The sequence below is a fragment of the Hevea brasiliensis genome, chromosome 5, assembly GCF_030052815.1.
Source record: "Hevea brasiliensis isolate MT/VB/25A 57/8 chromosome 5, ASM3005281v1, whole genome shotgun sequence".
NCBI lineage: Eukaryota > Viridiplantae > Streptophyta > Magnoliopsida > Malpighiales > Euphorbiaceae > Hevea > Hevea brasiliensis.
This window is the reverse complement of record NC_079497.1, coordinates 85,405,151-85,433,022: the sequence shown is the minus strand read 5'-3', so window position 1 is coordinate 85,433,022 and position 27,872 is coordinate 85,405,151. Positions and strand designations below refer to the sequence as shown.

The window sequence follows — 27,872 nt, the reverse complement described above, 5'->3', positions numbered from 1 at the left end:
TTGAATCATGGCTGCCGGATTGGACTTACCCAGATTTTCTGGGCAAATTCTGGTCCTGGCAGTTTTAGCTCACCAAATTTGGTTGGCTAAATGACTTGGTTAAGGGCATAATTTGGGTTTGAGTTCTTCATGAAAGTTTTAGTTCTATATCTCAGTTTTCTACTGGTAAACTTTCTAGTCATTTAGAGCTTCCTAGCCCAAGTTATGGCCAAATGAACAAACACTATTTATTTGGTCATTTTTGTACAGGTCAGATTGCCTAATCCGGATTTGGTCAATTTCTTTACTAGGTTTTGGTCACTTTTTGGGCATGATTCCTAAATGAAAAATGTGTCATTTTGTGTCTAATTTCATTCCCAATTGGCCTCACACCAATTAGGCTTGTAAATTTTTATTTTTGGTCCTTAAAAGGGACCTTGGTCATGCTGCCTGCATACTACCCACATCCAATCCAAATCTAAACCTAATTGTAACACTTCCAACACACAGCAATTGGTGACAAATGACCATTTTTCATCTCCAACAAAGTCAAACACATCATTTAATAAATTTTCACACTTTTATCTTCCAAACCCTAGGTGCCAAAACCCTAGCTACACTAGTTGTTACATTTAATCAAATTTAAGCATATCAACATCACCTCCACATTCATAGAAGCTTGCCTACACTTTTAATCCAATCAAATTCATGCATCACCATAGCAAACCCTAGCTGACCGAAATCCATGATTAATCCACCAAAGTTGTTTTCATTTCATTTTAAGTTAACTTCTAAGTTCATTCATGCGTTTAAACATAATAATTCAACTAGAAATTAAAAGTTTAGCTTACTAACCTCACTTTGAATTTTCATCTCTTCAAAACTTGTTCCTTTCTTCTTCTTTTTGTTGTCAAGTTCTCTATCAACACTTGAATTCAAGATTTAATGATGGAAGTTTAAATTTCTATGGTGGGATTTAGGGTTTGATCAAGCTCAAAATGAGCTTCCATGGAGTTTCTAAAGAGAGAGATGAAGAAGAGAGTGAGGACGGCAAGGTTGGGAAGGAAGATGACAATGTTTTTCTTTTGATTTTGTATATTTATCTTTCTTTTTGACTTAGTCAATTTCCATTTAATTAATTATTCTTTTATTGCATCATGCATGATGTCACAAGGGTGAGGTAATAATTCATTTTCTTTTTCCTTTATTTTTCTTTAGTTCTTTAATTTAATTCCCAATTCTAAAATTCTCTTTTCTCCAATTTTATTTGATAGTTAGGTCAGGAGTCAGCTCTAGGGGTTAATTGACCAAATTGCCCCTCGTCGGTTCAACCTGGTTTGTAAATAATTCAATATTTCTTCCGAATCCTTGACATAATTATTTGATTGGCTTAACAGTTCGTTTTCATGATTTTCTCTTTCCACTGTGTTTGCAATAGTCCTAAGGATCACAGCATCACATTTTACAGTTCGAAATTTGAGTTTAAATTGACTTCGCAGTCCTTCCCAAGAAGGTCACCCATCGCTGTGACTCTTGGCTCTTTTAACTTCTTATGTTCTGTTTTTCTTATTTATACTTAACTAATTGGCAATTACTAATTATTTGTGTTCAGGGCTTATCTAGTTGTCTTAAGTGTGGCTCTAATCCTCTAAATTATCTGGACCGACATCGATCACCGGAATAATGAAATATACCAGGCTATGCAAATAGGGGTGTTACAATTCTCCCCCCCTTAAAATAAATTTCGTCTCGAAATTTTACCTGTTATCAGTCTCTGAACAGCTGTGGGTGCTGTCTTCTCATGTCCTCCTCTCATTCCCAAGTAGCTTCTTGGCCCGAATAATGGTTCCATAGCACTTTCATTAACGATATCTGCTTGTTCCATAACCGCTTCACCTCATAAGCTAGAATCTCTATGGGTTCTTCTTCATATGTAAGGTCTGGATTCACTTTAATTTCTTCTATTGGTAGTACATGAGATGGGTCTAATCGATAGCTCCTCAACATGGACACATGGAAGACATTATGTATCTTCTCCAACTCTAGAGATAGTGCCAACCGATATGTCAAAGGACCCACTCTTTCCAGAACCTCATATGCCCAAATGAAGCGAGGACTTAGTTTCCCCTTTCTGTCGAATCTCAAAATTTTCTTCCAAGGGGAAACCTTAAGGAATACTTTCTCACCCACTGCATACTCAATATCTTGCCTCTTCAGATCAATATAGGACTTCTGACGGTCTGATGCAGCCTTGAGTCGGTCTCTGATTAATCTGATTTTCTCTTCAGTTTGCTGAATAATTTCTGGCCCAATCATCTTTCTTTCACCTACTTCATCCCAACACAGGGGAGTTCTGCATTTTCTGCCATACAAAGCTTCATATGGAGGCATCCCAATGCTTGATTGGTAGCTGTTGTTATAAGCAAACTCAATCAAAGGAAAGTGCGTGTCCCAACTGCCCTCAAACTCAATTACACAAGCCTGTAGCATGTCCTCCAAGATCTGAATTACCCTCTAAGACTGGCCATCGGTCTGTGGGTGGAATGAGTACTGAAGTTCAATCTAGTTCCTAGGGCTCTCTGAAGACTACCCCAGAATCTAGAAGTGAACCTAGGATCTCTGTCTGATACGATGGATACTGGCACTCCATGCAGTCTTACTATCTCATCAATGTACAACTTGGCCAACCTTTCTAAACTGTAGTCCATCCGAACTGGCAGAAAATGAGCAGACTTGGTTAGTCTGTCAACAATGACCCAAACTGTATCATGACTCTTCTGTGTCCTCGGAAGTCCCATCATAAAATCCATTATTATTCTCTCCCATTTCCATTCAGGTACTAGTAGTGGATGTAACAACCCAGTGGGTACTTGGTGCTCTGCCTTCACTTGCTGACAAGTTAGGCATTTAGAAACAAATTTGACCACATCTCTTTTCATACCCATCCCCCAGTAATGCTCTTTTAGCCCTCTATACATTTTTGTACCACCAGGGTGCATGGCAAAAGGAGACTCATGTGCTTTCTTCAAAATGATCTGCTTCACATCAACATTATTAGGAACACACATTCTACCCTGTGTAGCAGTGGACCATCATCTCTAATTGAGAATTCTGGTTTCTTGCCTTGCCGAACTTCTTCCAATAGCCTCTGATACTTCTGATCATTCTAAGCAGCCATTCATAAATGATCAGCCAACACTGGTTGTACAAGCAATGCAACTGCTATCTGCCCCTCATCATTAATCTCTAAGTTGGCATGTAATGATCCCAACTCATGTACCATAGACAAAAGTGAAGGAACGGAAGCGTGAAAAACACAAGTTTATACCATTGAATTCAAAAATTTTCACCTAGGGTCACATGCATCATGCCAGATTTATTTTTATCTATTTGATTTCAATGATAAACAACATATTAAAACTCTTTTAATATGTTTTTGGACCTGTATTTGCCATTTAAAATTTTAAAATTAATCAGATTAATTTTAAAACCCTAGATTAAATCAAGAACGATTACACTAACCTTTTGATGCACTGCAGCGTGTCTGCGCCTTTGAGATTTGTCTTCAGGACACCAAATGTTGTCCCTCTAGATTGTCCACACCAAGAACACCTATGGCAGCCCTTGAATAGCTTCTAAAGCTTTTTCTATTAATTAGAAATTCAAGTTTTGTCTTTTAAGAGATTAAAGATGTAAAAATGACACTAGAAACAATTTCTAGTGTTCTTAATTCAAGAGATTGATGGCTAATCTCTTTGAATTGATGAGAGTTGAAGAAGAATAGATGGAGAGCCTCAAAATGGCGTGACAAAGGAGAGGAGTGGCTGTTGGTTATTTTTCTTTTTCATAACAACACTTATATAGCTAGGTTAACACATTAAACCCTCGCCACATGTCAGCCTTTGATTAGCTCTAGGTTTAAGTGACCAATCACATTGTGCCAAGTGTCAAACATATATTTAATTTTGATTTTAATCATCTTACATGATTAAAAAACATCTGGCAAGCTTATGTGTAATACCATGTGTCACCATCTCATGGTGCCACGTGTCACACTGTGAAATGACCAAAATGCTCCTGTGTCTTAATTTTGAGTTCTTAACCCAAAATAATTATTTTTCTTCTTTTAATCAATTTATATCAAATATAAATTAATTAATTAATCTCTATTAATTAATTTTTCATTAATTAAATTCATATTTAAACACTTTAAATATAAATTTAACTTATACTATACATCCAATAATCTAGATTTGGTTTCAAGTCATGCTAGGGACTTTGCAATTTAATTGCAAACCAAACCTATTTAATTAATCAATTAAACTCTTTAATTAATTAACTAAATCATATTTAAATAGGTGATAACTTGTGTATGTGTGTGACTTACTAGGCTTATCACTAATTGGCAATGAGAAATGATATCAACTCTTAATATCATCAGAACTCTTTCTTACCATAAATGATTTCTCTAAATCATTTTACAAACCTCATAGACCATAGTTAATGCCTAGCATAGCATGCCATGGCAACCCAATTAGTAATAAGGTTTACCTCAAATGAACCTATAATCATATGTTACCATGCACTAGAATCTCTCTATTACAAAATCCCAACTCAAGCTGGAGTCATGGTTTATGTCAAACTCCATTTGCTATAAATATTATGTTCTCTTTTAATTCCAGTTATTGATTAAAAAGATTTTCTCATCAGAAACTCTTTTCTGAATAAATCTATCTATCCTGGCCGGGAACTTGAAACATCAAGAACAGTTAAATGAACATAGGATTTTATCTCTATTTACTTAGAGGAGCAGATTCCATCTTGATCAACACCTACCTCTATTTATAACTAGTAGGAGCCAACACATGCCCATATACCCATACACAGTACAAGTATGAAAGCAGTATCAAACTCAAACTACCTATATACAAGATAACTGTGCTATCTCAAGTCTAAAGATTATATGCACTGATATGATTTATGACAAAACATTGACAAGAGTAAACTCCATGTGCTTGTCATAAGTGTCACTGGTTCAGCCTACTTATCATTTATAAGTGCCTATCATGTTTGTTATATGGCATGAGACTCACCATTCCATCTTATTTATATCTCATATAAATAGCTTGGGAACAAATATGAATACAATCTTTCTGGATAAGTCATGTCCTTATTATGAAGTATCCTCGATTGTGAACCTATTTATGATACTTTGTGCTAGAAATATTATCACTCATATTCTTAACAACTTAAGAATAATATTTCTAACAAAATATCAATGGACCTTTTCTATTACACATAAATATATTATGTAAACGGAAAAGTGGAAATGCCTTTTATTAATAAAAATATGTACAAGATACATACTAAATGATATGCTCTAGGGCATACTACTAACAATCTCCCACTAGCACTAGAGCCATTCATTACAATATCTTAGACTTATCTTCTCAAGATGTCAGTCTAACCGAGTCTGTGACATTGGCTTAGTGAATGGATCAGCTGGATTTTCAGCTGATGCTATTTTCTGCATGGCTACATCGCCTCACCCAACTATTTCTCTGATAATGTGGTGACGCCTTTCTATGTCTTTGGATTTCTGGTCAGACCTTGGTTCCTTAGCCTGTATGACTGCTCCATTATTATCACAGAGTAGTGGAACTGCTGACTCAATGGAAGGAACTACTGTAAGTTTTGTCACGAACTTCATTATCCAAATAGCTTCCTTTGCAGCATCTGATGCAGCAATACACTCAGCCTCTGTAGTGAAATCTGCAGTTGTGCTCTGTTTGGAACTCTTCCAACTGACTACACCTCTATTACAAATGAACACATATCCAGAGGTAGACTTTCTATCATCAATATCTGATTGGAAATCAGAATCAGTATAACCATCCAATTGCAAGTCTCCACCTCCATAAATAAAGAATAAATCCTTAGTTCTTCTCAAGTACTTAAGGATATTCTTGACAGCTATCCAGTGTTCCAAACCTAGATTGGATTGATACCTGCTAGTCAAACTAACAGCATATGCGATATCCGGCCTAGTACACAACATTGCATACATTAAACTTCCAATAGCCGAAGCATATGGAATCCTGACCATCTTATCTCTTTCTTCAGGTGTCTTCGGAGACATCTCTTTAGAAAGGTGGATACCATGTCTCACTGGTAATAATCCTCTCTTGGAATCAAGAATGTTAAACCTCTTTAACACCTTTTCAAAGTATAGACTTTGGGATAAACCAATTATTCTTTTCGCTCTATCTCTATATATGCGAATCCCAAGAATATAGGTTGCCTCCCCTAAGTCTTTCATGGAGAATGTATTTGATAACCATATCTTTATAGTTGTCAACATACCTGTGTCATTACCCATCAACAGTATGTCATCCACATATAAGACAAGGAAAGTGATAGCACTGTCACTAACCTTCTTATATACACATGGCTCATCCTCTTTTTTGATAAAACCAAAGGATTTAATAGCTTCATCAAACTGGATGTTCCAACTCCTCGAACCTTGTTTCAACCCATAAATGGATCGCTTTAGCTTACATAACTTGGAACCATCTTGGGATTCAAAACCCCTAGGTTATTCCATGAAAATGTTTTCTTCAATGTATCCATTGAGAAAAGCTGTTTGGACATCCATCTGCCAAATCTCATAATCATAGTATGCAGCTATTGCTAATAAAATCCTAATTGATTTAAGCATGGCAACAGGTGAGAAAGTCTCCTCATAGTTGACTCTTTGCCTTTGGCGAAACCCTTTCGCTACTAGCCTTGCGTTATAGGTCTCTACCTGTGACACCCCTTACCTGTGTACAGTATACCCGAGTAAGTAATGCCACACGGTGTACCGGCACATTCTAATATACCTTAATTAATTTATACCATGCTTGTGAATATAATTTATGAAATATAATTTATTTTAGCCATTTATCAAAAGTATTATTTATTTGAGGTTCCGAAAATTTTAAAGAAAATCCGGCGGAGTACCGGCTAAAAATGGAGAAAACAGTTCTTCGGAACCTGTTAAAAACACTTCCAAATAATTTCCAAACAATCCCAACTTCAATTCATCAACAGAATCTCAATATCAAAATCTCAACATTTTTTTCAATTTCAGTTCTCAATCATCATTTCTCAGGGTTCTCATATATAAACAACAATTAAATACTCAAATTACTTCCATACATAACCATAAATCTTTATTATTTACATAAACCTCAAAATACATTACATAAATCCAAATACATATGAGAAAATAAAAATTTAGTTACAAAATGAGAAAATGACACCAAGTGCCCTACCAATGCACTGCAGGTAGTGAGGTGACACGGACACTGTGCAGAGCTGCAGGATGAACTCACCCAGTCTGCGGTCTACTGGGCTCACGATCTGTATCTCCAGTACCTACGCGTGGCAAAAGCAACGCGCTAAGCAATAATGCTTAGTGGTGCAATAATATAATAAAAGAAAATAGCTGAAAGTAAGTATGTATAGAATGTGTATGATTTCTTTATTTGGTATTGGTATATCTATTATTTCATTAACTTTGCCCACTTTTATTCATTTGGTTGCCCAAGTAACCTACACTAGACGACTGGACAGGATAAACGGGTGGCGCACTTTGGGTATCGTGTACGTCGGGCCGTCACACGATCGGTGACTTATGCATCTCCGGTGTAATGAGCGACTAACAAGCTGTAAATAATATCAGGCACAAGGCCAAGTCTCAATGCAAGGTCAGAATGGCTAAAAGCCATAAAATCACAGAATGACATTTTGCCATGTGCAGTACTGCTAACTGAACCCTATTGGCATACCAAACTATCCAACCCAATCTTGTTAGGTATACTAGGGCATTTGAAACTTTTAAATTCTTCAATTTGTGAATTTCATGTTTTGGTGTTACTATTCACCTCATTGGTCAACAAAAATGTTGACTTTTGGATAGAAAATATGTACATTGACTTTGGCACTCCCAACATACCACATTTTGTATTTAAAACTTGTTGGCATTAAGCGTTAATACCATTTCTAAGCATTAAACCAAAGGAGCAGATTTTTTAGATTTTGTACCATAATTTTACTGTTCCATTAGGAACTGTTACAGTGGAAATTTGAGGAATTGGTAAACATAAAAGTTGTTCCTTATTTTGTCTAGTTAAATTTCATTTTTTGAATCACTCCATTTGGAGTTTTTTAACTCCAGATATGGTCCAAAAACCACAGCTGGCCGGATTTCCATTCTGCAGAAATTACCATATCTATAGTAACATGAACAGTAACTGTGACTGCATATTTGAATAGGTTCTGGCCATAATTTGGGGTAGGTTTCTTCATGAAAGTTGTTTGTCTATGTCTTAACTTCTTGATGTAAAAATTTCAGGTCAATTGACCAAATCTACAGTGAGATATGGCCAAATGAACAGTTACTGTTCATTTGGTCATTTCTGCAGGTGCTGTTGCAGGGGATCCGGATTGGGGCCAACTTTTGGTCCTCTTGCTTTGGTCTTTTGGGCATGGTTTCTTCAGCAAAAATGTGCCATTGTAAGCCTAGTTTCATGTCCAATTGGCCAAACACCAATTGGACCAACACAGCCAAAGATATGGCAATCCAAGTGGACTGAAATTTCAGTCACTCTGCTGCTGTCCTTAGGCAGCCTACACACTCACTTTGCCATGCTATATTTCAGTCCAAATTGTGGTCAACTTACCTCAAATGGTCACTAATTGACCATTAAAAGGTTCTCTAACAATTTCCTAAGCCAAGTCAAATTTACACTTCTCAAAACCCTAATTCCCATCTCCATTTCACACTAGTTACCCTAGTTAACTAGTTAAGTCATTAACCACATAATTATGTACTTCAAACATGATCTCTAGTCCACTTTAAGTCCATCAAAACACTCCATTATTGTTCCTTTAATATGGCTACCAAAATTCATGTACCATACACATGAGTTTTTGTTCAATTAAATCACAATTTCTTAGTAAATTCAAGTTCCTAATCATGAACTTAATGAGTTTTAGGGATATGGATGCACTAACCTTTAAGTGGTAGAATTTTCCAAGCCCCAAACTTCACTTTCTTTCTTTTTCTTGGCTGCCAAAAGATTATGCAAGGTGCTAGGATAAATTTTAGTGAATGGAGTATGAGGATTTAGGGTGAGACTTAGTGGAATGGAAAGCTTATGGAAGTGTTAATGGAGGATTAGGTCTAGGGCAAGGTTTTGGCTGCATGAGGATGAGGGTATTGGCTGCTGGACTTTTAATTGTTTTGGTCTTTGTTTTGTCTCTTTTAAGTATTTAAGAAAGCTTATTAGCTTGTGATTAGTTGGTAATTTATAAATGACATCATTATGATGTCACAAATTGCTTTATTTTGATTTTTCTTTTCTTTTCATCACTACTCAATTTCAATTAAATTTTTGGTAATGTTTCTTCATATTTTATGTCATATTAATTATTTACTTAACTGGACAAGTCGGCCAAAAATCACCTCTGAAGGCGAAATGACCACAATGGATTTATTTCTTTTATTTCTGTAATTAATTAATTTTAATTTGTTTTATTTTGGGGCATTTATTTTTGGGGCATGTTTGTTATAATATTTCATTTATTTAAGTTATTGCTTTATGAATCCATGATCATACCATATTGCTTATCCATGAATGCATGAGATGTATGGGAATGTATGCAATTATATGATATATGCATGCTAAATGGATAATGTGCAAAGTGAGACCTTAATAGTAATAAGGATGGCTATAAAATCTTCCAAACAAATGATTAAGTTGGAAATGCTATAATTAAAGTAATTATAACATAAGCCCTCCATTGGGGCAATTATTTTAAGAAATTTTAAATAGTTGCATGAGATGCAATTAATTTAAGATTTTTCTTAAGAATAATTATTAAGAATGAATGTTGTAAATATGTAAATGGTTTGGTGGCTAATATTGGATGTACTGAGGACATTAAAATTATTTGCATAATTCTTGACTCAATGGGATCAACTTAACTAATGCAAGATAAGTCAATAATGGATGTACAGATTTTGAGCATTAGGGGCTAGGTAAAGGATTGAACCTCACATGAGATGTGATGGGCAAGGAGTTGCTCACTTATAGTTTATTGTAATTCCAATAATGGATGTACTGAGGATGATCAATAGAATTATAAGAATTCAATCACCCACTAGAAATCCATCCAACTAGGATTTCCGTTTTCTACTTTGGAAGTGTAGGATTCGCTAAGTTAGTGGGAGGACCAATTTGATTAAAAGACCATAATCATTTTGGTTAATTACATGATACATTTACTAATTAATCTGGTTATTTTCTGATTAATTTTACGATAAAAATGAGCACAAAACAACCACCACCATCCAATATCCTTGCAAGCATACTTGATCACTGAGTTGATGGGACCTAATCTGTCTAATTGGCTAAGAAATTTGAAACTTGTCCGAACCTTGAACATATAGGATATGTTCTAGATTCAAATGTTCTGGTCCCTTACCTCCAGAGGCCACACAAGAGGAATATGAAACTTTGGACAAGTGGAAGGAGCATGATATGAGAGCTAAGTGTTACATGCTTGCTTCTATGAGTAATGAGTTCTGAAGCAACATGAGAACATGTTGAGTGCGAGTGAGATCCTCCTTCACCTACAAGAGTTGTATGGTGAGCACGGAGAATGCTAGGTATGAGATATCTAGGCAGTTATTCCGTATGAGGATGTCGAGGGACAGAATGTTGGGGATCATGTCCACAAGATGATTCGGTGATTGAGCGGTTGGAACATCTTGTCTTTAACATGGATTTCCAACTACAAACGGATTTGATCCTTGATCCCTTCACGAGTCTTTTGGGAATTTTGTGACAAATTTCCATATGACTAAACAGAATGCACCTTAGTGAATTACTCAACATCTGGTTATTGCCCAAAAGAATATGCTGTGCAATAAAGGAAAAGAGGTAGCTTTGGTTGCATCTTCTTCTCACTGGAAAGTCCAACAAGAAGAAGGGCAATAAGATAAAGAAACCTCGATTCTGGTCCTTCCAAGAAAATAGCTAAGCAGAAAAGGAAGACTAAAGTCGATGGAGGCAAAGGAAAGTGTTTCCCTTGCCAAAAGGATGGGCGGAAAAGGCGCAGAGTATCTTGCTTCTCGAAGGACAAGAAGGATACACCTTCGGAAGGTATGTCCATATCTTGTTATTTAGATTACGATGATACTCATAGTTCATCTACGACTTGGGTTTTAGATCTGGTGCGATTCTCACATTTCTAATGATATGCAGGAACTAGCAAGCGATAGCGACTTGCGTTCTCAAGATATTAGAGTCGGATTGGCAATGGCTCATTGTTGAAGCTTTAGCCATAGGATCTAAATCTTTTACATGTTTGGACATGTTTTGTGTTTGGATAATATTTTATATGTACTGATGCTTTTAAGAACATCATTTCTATATCTAGTTTGACTAGAAATGGCTATGAATTTGATTCACAGATGATGTTTGCAATATTTATTTTGGAAATAAATATGTTGGTTAGGTTATAGGAATGAAGGTCTTTATTATTTGGATAATAATGACAAACACAAATTGAATGCAAGTGATCTAAAAGAATACAATGCCATGGTGAAAACCAACTCAAGTTCAAAATATATTTGGCACTTAAGGTTATGTCATGTTGCGAGAAGATAGGATTGCAAAATTGGAGAAAATGGGGATTCTATCCTCATTGGGCTCTGAGCCTACTCCAACTTGTGAATCTTGCCTTCAAGGAAAAATGACTAGATCACCCTTTGTTGGACAAGGGCTAAGAGTGAAAATATTTTGGAACTAATACATAGTGATGTATGTGGTCCGTTTAAAGAAATGGCTAGAGGGCTTTCATTATTTTATTACCTTTCTTGATGATAAATCAAGGTTTGGGTATTTGTATTTGATGAAATACAAACATGAATCCTTTGAAAAGTTTAAGGAATTTAAATCAAGTAGAAAATCAAGCAGAAAAAGTATTAAAGCTCTTGATCGGATCGTGGAGGTGAATATTTGAGTCTTGAATTTGATGAATACTTGAGAGAGCATGGCATTGTTTCTCGGTGACTCCTCCAGAACGCATACGGTGAATGGTGTATCTGAAAGGAGAAATCGAACCTTATTGGATATAGTGCGTAGTATGATGAGCTATCTTGATATGCCAATCTCCTTTTGGGATTTGCATTAGAATCGACTTTATATATTACGAATAGGATTCCATCAAAATCAGTTTCTTCCACACCTTATGAGATATGGCATGGAAGAAAACCAAGTCTTAAGCATGTTAAGATTTGGGGTTGTCGACTTATATCAAAAGTGAACAACGATAAATTGGAGACCGGATCGAGAAGAGGTCGATTTGTTGGATATCCAAAGATAGTTTTGGATATTATTTTTATTTGCCTACTTCACAAAGGTTGTGATAAGTAGAGATGCCACATTTCTTGAACAACGGTTTGTTCAAGAAGGAGGCAAAGGAAGGCAAATAGAGTTAGAATTGGAGAATTACGACCAACCAGCGGTCAGGATGGATATAGATCCATCTAGTCAACCTATACCCATTGATGAAACATCTACAATTTGTTCCTCATAGAACAACCGGGTATCTCACCCACGGTGAGATATGGTTTTCTTCATGAAGAAGAACAAGAGTTGTCTACTCATGAAGAAGTAGATCATGGAGATGATCCACTTACCTATGAAGAAGCTATATCGGATATAGACTCTTCAAAATGGATTGATGCTATGAAATCCGAGATTGATTCCATGTATAAGAATCAAGTTTGGGATCTTGTTGACCCACGAAGGTATTGTACCTATAGGGAACAAATGGGTTTTCAAGAAGAAAATTGGTTACGATGGAAAGGTAGAGACCTATAAGGCAAGGCTAGTAGCGAAGGGTTTACAAAGGCAAGGAATAGACTATGAGGAGACTTTCTACTTTGTTGCCATGCTTAAATCAATTAGGATTTTATTAGCAATATGCATGCTATGATTATGAGATTTGGCGGATGGATGTCAAAGCGGCTTTTCTCAATGGATACATTGAAGAAAACATTTTCATGGAACAACCTAGGGATTTGAATCCCAAGATGGTTCCAAGGTATGCAAGCTAAAGCGATCCATTTATGGGTTGAAACAAGCTTCGAGGAGTTGGAACATCCGTTTTGATGAAGCCATTAAATCTTTTGGTTTTATCAAAAATGAGGATGAGCCATGTGTATATAAGAAGGTTAGTGACAGTGCTATCACTTTCCTTGTCTTATATGTGGATGACATATTGTAGATGGGTAATGATACAGGTATGTTGACGACTATAAAGGTATGGTTGTCAAATACATTCTCCATGAAAGACTTAGGGGAGGCAACCTATATTCTTGGGATTTGCATCTATAGAGATAGAGCGAAAAGAATAATTGGTTTATCCCAAAGTCTATACTTGGAAAAGGTGTTAAAGAGGTTTAACATGCTTGATTCCAAGAGAGGATTGTTACCAGTGAGACATGGTATCCACCTTTCTAAAGAGATGTCTCCAAAGACACCTGAAGAAAGAGATAAGATGGCCAGGATTCCATATGCTTCGGCTATTGGAAGTTTAATGTATGCAATGTTGTGTACTAGGCCGGATATCGCATATGCTGTTAGTTTGACTAGCAGGTATCAATCCAATCCAGGTTTGGAACCTTTGGATAGGTATCAGAATATCCTTAAGTACTTGAGAAGAACTAAGGATTTATTCTTGATTTATGGAGGTGGAGACTTGCAATTGGATGGTTATCTGATTCGATTTCCAATCAGATATAGATGACAGATAGTCTAACTCTGTATATGTTTTCATTTGTATTGGAGGTGCGATCGGTTGGAAGAGTTCCAAGCGAGCACATTGCAGATTCCACTCATCGAGGTTGAGTATATTCTTGCATCGGATGCTACAAAAGAAGTCGTTTGGATAAAGAAGTTCGTGATGTAACTTATAGTAGTTCCTTCCATTGAGTCCAGTTCCATTACCTCGTGACAACAATGGAGCGATCATCTGAGCTAAGGAACCAAGGTCTCACCATAAATCCAAACACATAGAAAGGCGCTACCACATTATCAGAGATATAGTTGGGCAAGGCGATGTAGCCATGCAGAAAATAGCACAGCTGAAAATCCAGCTGATCCATTCACTAAGCCTTTGTCACAGACTCAATTAGACCGACATCTTGAGAAGATAGGTCTAAGATATTGTAATGAATGGCTCTAGTGCTAGTGGGAGATTGTTAGTAGTATGCCCTAGAGCATATCATTTAGTATGTATCTTGTACATATTTTTAATAATAAAAGGCATTTCCACTTTTCCGTTTACATAATATATTTATGTGTAATAGAAAAGGTCCATTGATATTTTGTTAGAAATATTATTCTTAAGTTGTTAAGAATATGAGTGACAATATTTCTAGCACAAAGTATCATAAATAGGTTCACATTCGAGGATACTTCATAATAAGGACATGACTTATCCAGAAAGATTGTATTCATGTTTGTTCCCAAGTTATTTATATGAGATATAAATAAGATGGAATGGTGAGTCTCATGTCATATAACAAACATGATAGGCACTTATAAATGATAAGTAGGCCGAACCAGTGACACTTATGACAAGCACATGGAGTTTACTCTTGTCAATGTTTTGTCATAAATCATATCAGTGCATATAATCTTTAGACCTGAGATAGCACAGTTATCTTGTATATAGGTAGTTTGAGTTTGATACTGCTTTCATACTTGTACTATGTATGGGTATATGGGCATATGTTGGCTCCTACTAGTTATATATGGAGGTAGGTGTTGATCAAGATGGAATCTGTTCCTCTAAGTAAATAGAGATAAAATCCTATGTTCATTTAATTGTTCTTGATGTTTCAAGTTCCTGGCCAGGACAGATAGATTTATTCAGAAAAAGAGTTTCTGATGAGAAAAATCTTTTAATCAAGAACTGGAATTAAAAGAGAACATAATATTCATAGCAAATGGAGTTTGACATAAACCATGACTCCAGCTTGAGTTGGGATTTTGTAACAGAGAGATTCTAGTGCATGGTAACATATGATTATAGGTTCATTTAAGGTAAATCTTATTACTAATTGGGTGGCCATGGCATGCTATGCTAGGTGTTAACCATGGTCTATGAGGTTCATAAAATGATTTAGAGAAATCATTTATGGTAAGAAAGAGTTCTGATGATATTAAGAGTTGATATCATGTCTCATTGCCAATTAGTGATGAGCCTAGTAAGTCACACACATACACAAGTTATCACCTATTTAAATATGATTTAATTAATTAATTAAAGAGTTTAATTGATTAATTAAATAGATGTGGTTTGCAATTAAATTGCAAAGTCCCTAGCATGACTTGAAACCAAATCTAGATTATTGGATGTGTAGTATAAATTAAATTTATATTTAAAGTGTTTAAATATGAATTTAATTGATGACAAATTAATTAATAGAGATTAATTAATTAATTTATATTTGATATAAATTAATTAGAAGAAGAAAATAATTATTTTGGGTTAAGAACTCAAAATTAAGACACATGGGCATTTTGGTCATTTCACAGTGTGACACGTGGCACCATGAGATGGTGACACATGGCATAACAAATAAGCTTGCCAAATGTTTTTTTTAATCATGTAAGATGATTAAAATCAAGATTAAATATAGGTTTGACACTTGGCACAATGTGATTGGGTCACTTAAACCTAGAGCTAATCAAAAGGTGACATGTGGCTAGGGTTTAATGTGTTAACCTAGCTATTTAAGTGTGGTTATGAAAAGAAAACATAACCAGCAGCCTCTCCTCTCAATTGTCACGCCACTTTGAGCCTCTCCAGCTATTTCTCTTCATCTCTCATCAATTCAAAGAGATTAGCCATCAATCTCTTGAATTAAGAACACTAGAAATTGTTTCTAGTGTCCTGTTTACATCTCTAATCTCTTAAAAGGCAGAACTTGAATTTCTAATTAATAGAAAAGGCTTTAGAAGCTGTTCAAGAGCTGCCATAGGTGTTCTTGGTGTGGACAAGCTAGAGGGACAACATCTGGTGTCCTGAAGATGAATCTCAAAGGCGCAGACACGCTGCAGCACATCAAGAGGTTAGTGTAATCGTTCTTGATTTAATCTAGGGTTCTAAAATTAATCTGATTAATTTTAAAATCTTAAATGGCAAATACAGATCCAAAAACATATTAAAAGAGTTTTAATATGTTGTTTATCATTGAAATCAAATAGATAAAAATAAATCTTGCATGGTGCATGTGACCCTAGGTGAAAATTTTTGAATTCAATGGTATAAACTTGTGTTTTTCACGCTTCCGCTCCTTCAATTGGTATCAGAGCCACTATATTTGCCATTTAGATTGTTGATTATATGATTTAATTGTGTGTTTGATCATGAGATCAAGAGATTCATTGCTGGTTGGATCATGAGGTGTGGCGTCACACATGGTGAAGCCACCATTGGTGGCGGCAACAATGGTTCCATGGGTGGTTCAAGGTTTGGCTTTTAATTCTGCAATTGTTGTATGATCTAAGGCCTATTCTTTGACTAATTAAAGTGTTTAATTAGTTGTTTTAATCACACAATTAAATTATGATTCAAATCAGAATTTTAAAAAATGTTTGAATGTGATTCAAATCTGAATTTTAAAAGTTGTTTGAATGTGATTCAAATCTGAATTTTTAAAGTTGTTTGAATCATATTTAAATCTGATTTTTTAAAATTGATTCAATAAAATTCAGATCTGATTTTTTAAAAAATATTTGAATGTGATTCAAATCTGATTTTTTAAAAAATGTTTGAATGTGATTCAAATCTGAATTTTTGAAGATGTTTGAATGTGATTCAAATCTGAATTTTTAAATTTGTTTGAATGAGTTTCAAATCTGAATTTTTAAATTTATTTGAATCATATTCAAATCTGGATTTTTAAGTTGAATATGAGATATTCAATTTAATTTAAGTATGTATGTTTTATTTAATTGTTAAATAGTGATATGCATGATGGATGATCATGGACTATAAAAGACCAATGTGATTGGATTTATTTCTTTTATGTTTCTTTGGGATTGTAAATTAATTAATTTATTTTAATTTATTTTGGGGCATGTATTATTAAGTTTGTAATATTTTTGGGTTGTAATTTCATTTATTTAAGTTCTTGTAAATTCGCCTTGGTATGCCAAGGATTACAATGTAATATTGGATTGCAAGAAGTTCAAGGAGGTCAAGAGCATTGGTGGGACCAGTGGGAGGAATTCAATATCAAGTGTTGATTATGTACTCCTTCAGCAACTCTTGTAAAATGAATGAATGAAATGCACCTAGGAATGCCCTGATTCAATTCTTGGTGGCTCAGAATTGAATCCCTTAGAAAGTCCATGATCATACCATATTTACTGCTTATCCATGAATGCATGAGATGTATGGGAATGTATGCAATTATATGATATATGCATGCTAAATGGATAATGTGCAAAGTGAGACCTTAATAGTAATAAGGATGGCTATAAAATCTTCCAAACAAATGATTAAGTTGGAAATGCTATAATTAAAGTAATTATAACATAAGCCCTCCATTGGGGCAATTATTTTAAGAAATTTTAAATAGTTGCATGAGATGCAATTAATTTAAGAGATTTTCTTAAGAATAATTGTTAAGAATGAGATGTTGTAAATATGTAAATGGTTTGGTGGCTAATATTGGATGTACCTGAGGACATTAAAATTATTTGCATAATTACTGACTCAATGGGATCAACTTAACTAATGCAAGATAAGTCAATAATGGATGTACCTGAGATTTTGAGCATTAGGGGCTAGGTAAAGGATTGAACCTCACATGAGATGTGATGGGCAAGGAGTTGCTCACTTATAGTTTATTGTAATTCCAATAATGGATGTACCTGAGGATGATCAATAGAATTATAAGAATTCAATCACCCACTAGAAATCCATCCAACTAGGATTTCCGTTTTCTACTTTGGAAGTGTAGGATTCGCTAAGTTAGTGGGAGGACCAATTTGATTAAAAGACCATAATCATTTTGGTTAATTACATGATACATTTACTAATTAATCTGGTTATTTTCTCAGCTAATTTTACGATAAAAATGAGCACAAAACAACCACCACCATCCAATATCCTTGCAAGCATACTTGATCACAGAGTTGACAGGACCTAATCTGTCTAATTGGCTAAGAAATTTGAAAATTGTACTGAACCTAGAACATATAGGATATGTTCTAGATTCAAATGTTCCTGGTCCCTTACCTCCAGAGGCCACACAAGAGGAATATGAAACTTTGGACAAGTGGAAGGAGCATGATATGAGAGCTAAGTGTTACATGCTTGCTTCTATGAGTAATGAGTTACAGAAGCAACATGAGAACATGTTGAGTGCGAGTGAGATCCTCCTTCACCTACAAGAGTTGTATGGTGAGCACAGCAGGAATGCTAGGTATGAGATATCTAGACAGTTATTCCGTATGAGGATGTCTGAGGGACAGAATGTTGGGGATCATGTCCACAAGATGATTCGGCTGATTGAGCAGTTGGAACATCTTGTCTTTAACATGGATTTCCAACTACAAACGGATTTGATCCTTCAGTCCCTTCCTGAGTCTTTTGGGAATTTTGTGACAAATTTCCATATGACTAAACAGGAATGCACCTTAGCTGAATTACTCAACATGCTGGTTATTGCCCAAAAGAATATGCCAGGCAATAAAGGAAAAGAGGTAGCTTTGTTGCATCTTCTTCACTGGAAAGTCCAACAAGAAGAAGGGCAATAAGATAAAGAAACCTCGATTCTGGTCCTTCCAAGAAAATAGCTAAATGTAAAAGGAAGACTAAAGTCGATGGAGGCAAAGGAAAGTGTTTCCCTTGCCAAAAGTATGGGCACTGGAAAAGGAACTGCCCTGAGTATCTTGCTTCTCTGAAGGACAAGAAGGATACACCTTCTGAAGGTATTTCAATATCTTGTTATTTATGTTCTGATGATACTCATAGTTCATCTACATCTTGGGTTTTAGATCTTGGTGCCGCTTCTCACATTTCTAATGATATGCGGGAACTAGCAAACAAGAGTAGCGATGCGTTCTCAAGATATTAGAGTCGGATTGGCAATGGCTCAACTGTTGAAGCTTTAGCCATAGGATCTAAATCTTTTTACATGTTTGGACATGTTTTGTGTTTGGATAATATTTTATATGTACCTGATGCTTTTAAGAACATCATTTCTATATCTAGTTTGACTAGAAATGGCTATGAATTTCAGTTCACAGATGATGTTTGCAATATTTATTTTGGAAATAAATATGTTGGTTCGGGTTATAGGAATGAAGGTCTTTATTATTTGGATAATAATGACAAACACAAATTGAATGCAAGTGATCTAAAAGAATACAATGCCATGGTGAAAACCAACTCAAGTTCAAAATATATTTGGCACTTAAGGTTATGTCATGTTGCAGAAGATAGGATTGCAAAATTGGAGAAAATGGGGATTCTATCCTCATTGGGCTCTGAGCCTACTCCAACTTGTGAATCTTGCCTTCAAGGAAAAATGACTAGATCACCCTTTGTTGGACAAGGGCTAAGAGCTGAAAATATTTTGGAACTAATACATAGTGATGTATGTGGTCCGTTTAAAGAAATGGCTAGAGGGGGCTTTCATTATTTTATTACCTTTACTGATGATAAATCAAGGTTTGGGTATTTGTATTTGATGAAATACAAACATGAATCCTTTGAAAAGTTTAAGGAATTTAAATCTGAAGTAGAAAATCAAACAGGAAAAAGTATTAAAGCTCTTCGATCAGATCGTGGAGGTGAATATTTGAGTACTGAATTTGATGAATACTTGAGAGAGCATGGCATTGTTTCTCAGCTGACTCCTCCAGGAACGCCACAGCTGAATGGTGTATCTGAAAGGAGAAATCGTACCTTATTGGATATGGTACGTAGTATGATGAGCTATACTGATATGCCAATCTCCTTTTGGGGATTTGCATTAGAATCAGCTTTATATATTCTGAATAGGATTCCATCAAAATCAGTTTATTCCACAACTTATGAGATATGGCATGGAAGAAAACCAAGTATTAAGAATGTTAAGATTTGGGGTTGTCCAGATTATATCAAAAAGATGAACACTGATAAATTGGAGACCAGATCAGAAAGAGGTCGATTTGTTGGATATCCAAAAGATAGTTTTGGATATTATTTTTATTTGCCTACTTCACAAAAGGTTGTGATAAGTAGAGATGCCACATTTCTTGAACAACAGTTTGTTCAAGAAGGAGGCAAAGGAAGGCAAATAGAGTTAGAATTGGAGAATTCTGACCAACCAACATCGATGGATATAGATCCATCTAGTCAACCTATACCCATTGATGAAACATCTACAGCTGGTCCTCATAGAACAACCAGGGTATCTCACCCACCAGTGAGATATGGTTTTCTTCATGAAGAAGAACAAGAGTTGTCTACTCATGAAGAAGTAGATCATGGAGATGATCCACTTACCTATGAAGGAGCTATATCAGATATAGACTCTTCGAAATGGATTGATGCTATGAAATCCGAGATTGATTCCATGTATAAGAATCAAGTTTGGGATCTTGTTGACCCACCTGAAGGTATTGTACCTATAGGGAACAAAGGGGTTTTCACGAAGACAATGGGTTAGGATGGAACGGTAGAGACCTATAAGGCAAGGCTAGTAGCGAAAGGGTTTCGCCAAAGGCAAGGAATAGACTATGAGGAGACTTTCTGCTTTGTTGCCATGCTTAAATCAATTAGGATTTTATTAGCAATACTGCATGCTATGATTATGAGATTTGGCGGATGGATGTCAAAATGACTTTTCTCAATGGATACATTGAAGAAAACATTTTCATGGAACAACCTAGGGGATTTGAATCCCAAGATGGTTCCAAGGTATGCAAGCTAAAGCGATCCATTTATGGGTTGAAACAAGCTTCGAGGAGTTGGAACATCCGTTTTGATGAAGCCATTAAATCTTTTGGTTTTATCAAAAATGAGGATGAGCCATGTGTATATAAGAAGGTTAGTGACAGTGCTATCACTTTCCTTGTCTTATATTTGGATGACATATTGTTGATGGGTAATGATACAGGTATGTTGACGACTATAAAGGTATGGTTGTCAAATACATTCTCCATGAAAGACTTAGGGGAGGCAACCTATATTCTTGGGATTTGCATCTATAGAGATAGAGCGAAAAGAATAATTGGTTTATCCCAAAGTCTATACTTGGAAAAGGTGTTAAAGAGGTTTAACATGCTTGATTCCAAGAGAGGATTGTTACCAAGTGAGACATGGTATCCACCTTTCTAAAGAGATGTCTCCAAAGACACCGAAGAAAGAGATAAGATGGCAGGATTCCATATGCTTTGGCTATTGGAAGTATAATGTATGCAATGTTGTGTACTAGGCCGGATATCGCATATGCTATTAGTTTGACTAGCAGGTATCAATCCAATCCAGTTTTGGAACACTGGATAGCTGTCAAGAATATCCTTAAGTACTTGAGAAGAACTAAGGATTTATTCTTGATTTATGGAGGTGGAGACTTGCAATTGGATGGTTATACTGATTCTGATTTCCAATCAGATATCGATGATAGAAAGTCTACCTCTGGATATGTGTTCATTTGTAATGGAGGTGCGATCTGGAAGAGTTCCAAACAGAGCACGCATCGCAGATTCCACTCATCGAGGTCGAGTATATTCTTGCATCGATGCTACAAAAGAAGTCGCTTTTGGATAAAGAAGTTCGTGATGTAACTTATAGTAGTTCCTTCCATTGAGTCGCAGTTCCATTACATCGTGACAACAATGGAGCGATCATCTGAGCTAAGGAACCAAGGTCTCACCGTAAATCCAAACACATAGAAAGGCGCTACCACATTATCGAGAAATAGTTGGGCGAGGCGATGTAGCCATGCAGAAAATAGCATCGGTGAAAATCCAGTGATCCATTCACTAAGCCTATGTCACAGACTCAGTTAGACCGACATCTTGAGAAGATAGGTCTAAGATATTGTAATGAATGGCTCTAGTGCTAGTGGGAGATTGTTAGTAGTATGCCCTAGAGCATATCATTTAGTATGTATCTTGTACATATTTTTAATAATAAAAGGCATTTCCACTTTTCCGTTTACATAATATATTTATGTGTAATAGAAAAGGTCCATTGATATTTTGTTAGAAATATTATTCTTAAGTTGTTAAGAATATGAGTGACAATATTTCTAGCACAAAGTATCATAAATAGGTTCACATTCGAGGATACTTCATAATAAGGACATGACTTATCCAGAAAGATTGTATTCATGTTTGTTCCCAAGTTATTTATATGAGATATAAATAAGATGGAATGGTGAGTCTCATGTCATATTACAAACATGATAAGCACTTATAAATGATAAGTAGGCCGAACCAGTGACACTTATGACAAGCACATGGAGTTTACTCTTGTCAATGTTTTGTCATAAATCATATCAGTGCATATAATCTTTAGACCTGAGATAGCACAGTTATCTTGTATATAGGTAGTTTGAGTTTGATACTGCTTTCATACTTGTACTATGCATAGGTATATGGGCGTATGTTGGCTCCTACTAGTTATATATGGAGGTAGGTGTTGATCAAGATGGAATCTGTTCCTCTAAGTAAATAGAGATAAAATCCTATGTTCATTTAATTGTTCTTGATGTTTCAAGTTCCTGGCCAGGACAGATAGATTTATTCAGAAAAGAGTTTCTAATGAGAAAAATCTTTTAATCAAGAACTGGAATTAAAAGAGAACATAATATTCATAGCAAATGGAGTTTGACATAAACCATGACTCCAGCTTGAGTTGGGATTTTGTAACAGAGAGATTCTAGTGCATGGTAACATATGATTATAGGTTCATTTAAGGTAAATCTTATTACTAATTAGGTGGCCATGGCATGCTATGCTAGGTGTTAACCATGGTCTATGAGGTTCATAAAATGATTTAGAGAAATCATTTATGGTAAGAAAGAGATCTGATGATATTAAGAGTTGATATCATGTCTCATTGCCAATTAGTGATGAGCCTAGTAAGTCACACACATACACAAGTTATCACCTATTTAAATATGATTTAATTAATTAATTAAAGAGTTTAATTGATTAATTAAATAGATTTGGTTTGCAATTAAATTGCAAAGTCCCTAGCATGACTTGAAACCAAATCTAGATTATTGGATGTGTAGTATAAATTAAATTTATATTTAAAGTGTTTAAATATGAATTTAATTGATGAGAAATTAATTAATAGAGATTAATTAATTAATTTATATTTGATATAAATTAATTAGAAGAAGAAAATAATTATTTTGGGTTAAGAACTCAAAATTAAGACACGAGGTATTTTGGTCATTTCACGATTGTGACACGTGGCACCATGAGATGGTGACACATGGCATAACAAATAAGCTTGCCAAATGTTTTTTTTAATCATGTAAGATGATTAAAATCAAGATTAAATATAGGTTTGACACTTGGCACAATGTGATTGGGTCACTTAAACCTAAAGCTAATCAAAAGGTGACATGTGGCTAGGGTTTAATGTGTTAACCTAGCTATTTAAGTGTGGTTATGAAAAGAAAACATAACCAGCAGCCTCTCCTCTCAATTGTCACGCCACTTTGAGCCTCTCCAGCTATTTCTCTTCATCTCTCATCAATTCAAAGAGATTAGCCATCAATCTCTTGAATTAAGAACACTAGAAATTGTTTCTAGTGTCCTGTTTACATCTCTAATCTCTTAAAAGGCAGAACTTGAATTTCTAATTAATAGAAAAGGCTTTAGAAGCTGTTCAAGGGCTGCCATAGGTGTTCTTGGTGTGGACAAGCTAGAGGGACAACATCTGGTGTCCTGAAGATGAATCTCAAAGGTGCGAACATCTGCGGCACATCAAGAGGTTAGTGTAATCGTTCTTGATTTAATCTAGGGTTCTAAAATTAATCTGATTAATTTTAAAATCTTAAATGGAAAATACAGATCCAAAAACATATTAAAAGAGTTTTAATATGTTGTTTATCATTGAAATCAAATAGATAAAAATAAATCTTACATGGTGCATGTGACCCTAGGTGAAAATTTTTGAATTCAATGGTATAAACTTGTGTTTTTCACGCTTCCGCTCCTTCACTAACTAGCAAAAAGTGTGCTGACTTGGTCAATCTATCCACTATTACCCATGCTGCATCATGTTTCTTCCGGGTGAGAGGTAGACCACTTACAAAATCCATGGTGACCCGATCCCATTTCCATTCAGGTATGCGTATAGGCTGTAGCAATCCTGATGGAACTTGATGTTCTGCCTTGACTTGCTGACATGTCAAGCATTTAGTCACATAGTCAGCTATGTCCTTTTTCATACTAGGCCACCAATATTGAAGCTTCAGATCATGATACATCTTTGTACTTCCTGGGTGCATAGCATATACACTGGTGTGTGCCTCTTTTAGAATACTGGCCTTCAATTCCCCATTATCTGGTACACACAGTCTTCCTTTGTAATACAGACACCCATCTGCTTTCACCTCATGGTCAGTTGCTTTTCCCTCTGGGATTTTGCTCATAATAGCCAGTAACTTTTCATCTACTTTTTGCCCATCTAAAATCTGCTGTAGCAGGTTTGGCCTCACTTGCAACTCAGCCAAAATAGCTCCATCTCGAATCAAAGATAGACGGGCATTCAATGATCTCAAAGCTGTAATGGACTTTCTGCTCAAAGCATCAGCAACTACATTTGCCTTCCTAGGATGGTAGTCAAAATCACAATCATAATCCTTCAGGAACTCAATCCATCGCCTCTGTCTAAGGTTGAGCTCCCTCTGAGTTGGCAAGTATTTCAGACTCTTGTGGTCTGTGTAAATGTAGCACTTTTCACCATACAAGTAATGCCTCCATATCTTGGTCACGAAGATAATTGCTGCAAGCTCTAGATCATGGGTAGGGTAGTTCTGTTCATGTGGCCTTAGCTGTCTGGAAGCATAAGCGACCACCTTCCCCTCTTGCATCAATACACACCCTAACCCATTATGAGAAGCATCACTATAGACCACGAAGTCCTTTCCTGACACTGGTTGTGTTAACACTGGTGCCTCTGTCAACATAGCCTTCAACTTCTCAAAACTGGTATGACACTTGTCATTCCAGTCAAATATGACATTCTTGTGTAACAACTTGGTCATTGGAGCAGCTATTAAAGAAAATCCCTTCACAAATCTTCTGTAATACCCAGCTAGCCCCAAGAAGCTTCTGACCTCAGTTGTATTCCTGGGAGGCTTCCATTCCATCACTGCTTCTATTTTCTTGGGATCCACCCTAATCCCATCGGCTGACACTATGTGTCCAAGGAATGCAATCTCATTTAACCAGAAGTCACACTTGGACAACTTAGCATACAGTTCCTTTTCTCTCAGGGTTTGCAGAACAATCCTCAAATGCTCATCATGTTCTTCCCTGGTCTTGGAATACACCAGAATATCATCAATAAAGACCACTATGAACCGATCTAGGTATGGATGGAAGATACGGTTCATAAGGTCCATGAACGCTGCTGGTGCATTTGTTAAGCCAAAGGGCATCACTAGAAACTCATAATGCCCATATCGTGTCCTGAATGCAGTCTTGGGCACATCTACATCCTTCACCCTCAACTGATGATACCCCGATCTGAGATCAATCTTAGAAAATACTCCTGCTCCCTTCAGCTGATCAAACAGATCATCAATTCTAGGCAACGGATATTTATTCTTCACAGTCACTTTATTCAACTGCCGGTAATCAATACAAAGCCTCAAAGTCCCATCCTTCTTTTTCACAAACTGCACTGGAGCTCCCCATGGTGACACACTGGGGCGTATGAACCCCTTATCAAGCAACTCTTGCAATTGAGTTTTCAACTCCTTCAATTCAGTGGGTGCCATCCTATAAGGAGCAATGGAAATAGGTGCTGTACCCGGTAGTGTCTCAATAGCAAATTCAACTTCCCTTTCTGGTGGCAAACTAGGCAATTCTTCAGGAAATACCTCTGGGAAGTCTCTCACTATGGGTATATTACTCAGGTTTGGCTTAGCCTGCCTAGTATCCACCACATGTGCTAGGTAGGCTTCACAGCCTTTTCTCATCATTCTTCTTGCAATCATTTGAGATGACATTGGACAAGAAATCTGTCCTTTCACCCACAACTGTAATCTCATTACCCTCAGGAGTTTTCAGAGAAATTCTCTTCAATTTGCAATCAACTATTGCCTGATGACGTGACAACCAGTCCATTCCCAAAATCACGTCAAACTCATGGAAGGGCAACTCAATCAGGTCTGCCAAGAATTCATACCCCTGAATCCTTAACGGGCAACCCTCGTATACCTTGTTCACCACTACATTGTGACCCAATGGATTAGTGACCAGAATGTCTTGGTCACTCTCCCCTATTTGTATCCCCCTTTCTATGGGTAAGTTGATGCAAATGTAGGAATGAGTGGATCCTGGATCCACCAATGCATGCACAGGAGTATTGTAGAGGGAGAACGTACCCCTGATGACGTCTGGGGCATCTTGCTCCTCCTGAGCTCTCAGGGCATAATTTCTGGCAGGTGGTCTGTTATTTGGCCTCTCTGCTGGCTCAGATGCAGGCCTCTGTGATGGTCCCACTACGTCAGACTTACCAGATTTTCTACCTCTGCGTAGTGCGGGAGCAGTGCATGCGCTTGTGTTGGAGTAGCTGTAGTAGTTCTATGTGGGCAGTTCCTCAGCTGATGCTCTGTCAACCCACATCTTAAACAGGCACCAGTTACTCTCCAACACTCTCCCTTGTGCCATTTTAGACAGTGTGAACATGCAGAAGATGTTGGGGCTGGTCCCCTGTACCCCATCCCTGGAGAGCTGCCCACAGATGGTGTGGACTGACCTCTCCTAGGGGTGAGCGTACTGGGCCCAGGCCCCGAGGTGACCACGACCATGTGGTGGCTGAACTGCGTGCGGTGGACCTTTGAACCTCTTCCCAGATGCAGGAGCTGAACTAGACTGACCTGGGCCCCTCTTCTGCTGTCTATCCCTTCTGGTCTGCTCACTGATTCTCACTTTTTCAACCCTTATTGCAGCTTCCACTAACTTGCTAAATTCTGTGATTCCCAAGGCAGTGAGCTGGATCTTGATGTTATCATTTAGTCCCTCTTCAAATCTCTTACACCTTTCAACTTCATTAGGGACTATCTCCCTTCCGTAGCGGCTTAATCTGACAAATTCCTTCTCATACTTGGCCACTGATAGCTGTCTCTGCCTCAGGTTAATGAACTCTCTTCTTCTCTCTTCCAGGTATACAGTACCCACATATTTCTTCTTGAACTCGGAGAGAAAGAAGTCCCAAGTTACAGCTTCTGGCTGCACTTCACTGGACACAGTGTCCCACCATTCGTAGGCATCATCTTGCAACAAGGATACTGCAGCTTCTAGATTTTGCTCTGAGGTGCAGTGGAGTTGTTTTAAGACTCTGCCCATTCTGTTCAACCAATTCTCGGCTGCAACAGAGTCATCTTCTCTCTTACCGAAAAAGTCCACTGCTCCAAACTTTCTTAGCCTTTCCAGGTGTGATTTCTGCTGTGGAGCTGGTGGTGGTGGTGGTGCTGGCATTACTCCAGCCATTTGTCTAAAGAAGTCGGCCATTTGTTGGAACATGGCCTGTGGAGGCTGAGCAGGCTCGGCTTGAGCTGGCGGAGCAGG

The 27,872-nt window shown here is 36.7% G+C and overlaps 1 pseudogene; it reads right to left on the bottom strand.

Annotated features, from left to right (window-relative positions):
- Window positions 1-1,782: 1,782 nt before the first annotated feature.
- On the bottom strand, window positions 1,783-26,972 carry LOC131180118 (uncharacterized; annotated as a pseudogene).
- Window positions 26,973-27,872: the final 900 nt, after the last annotated feature.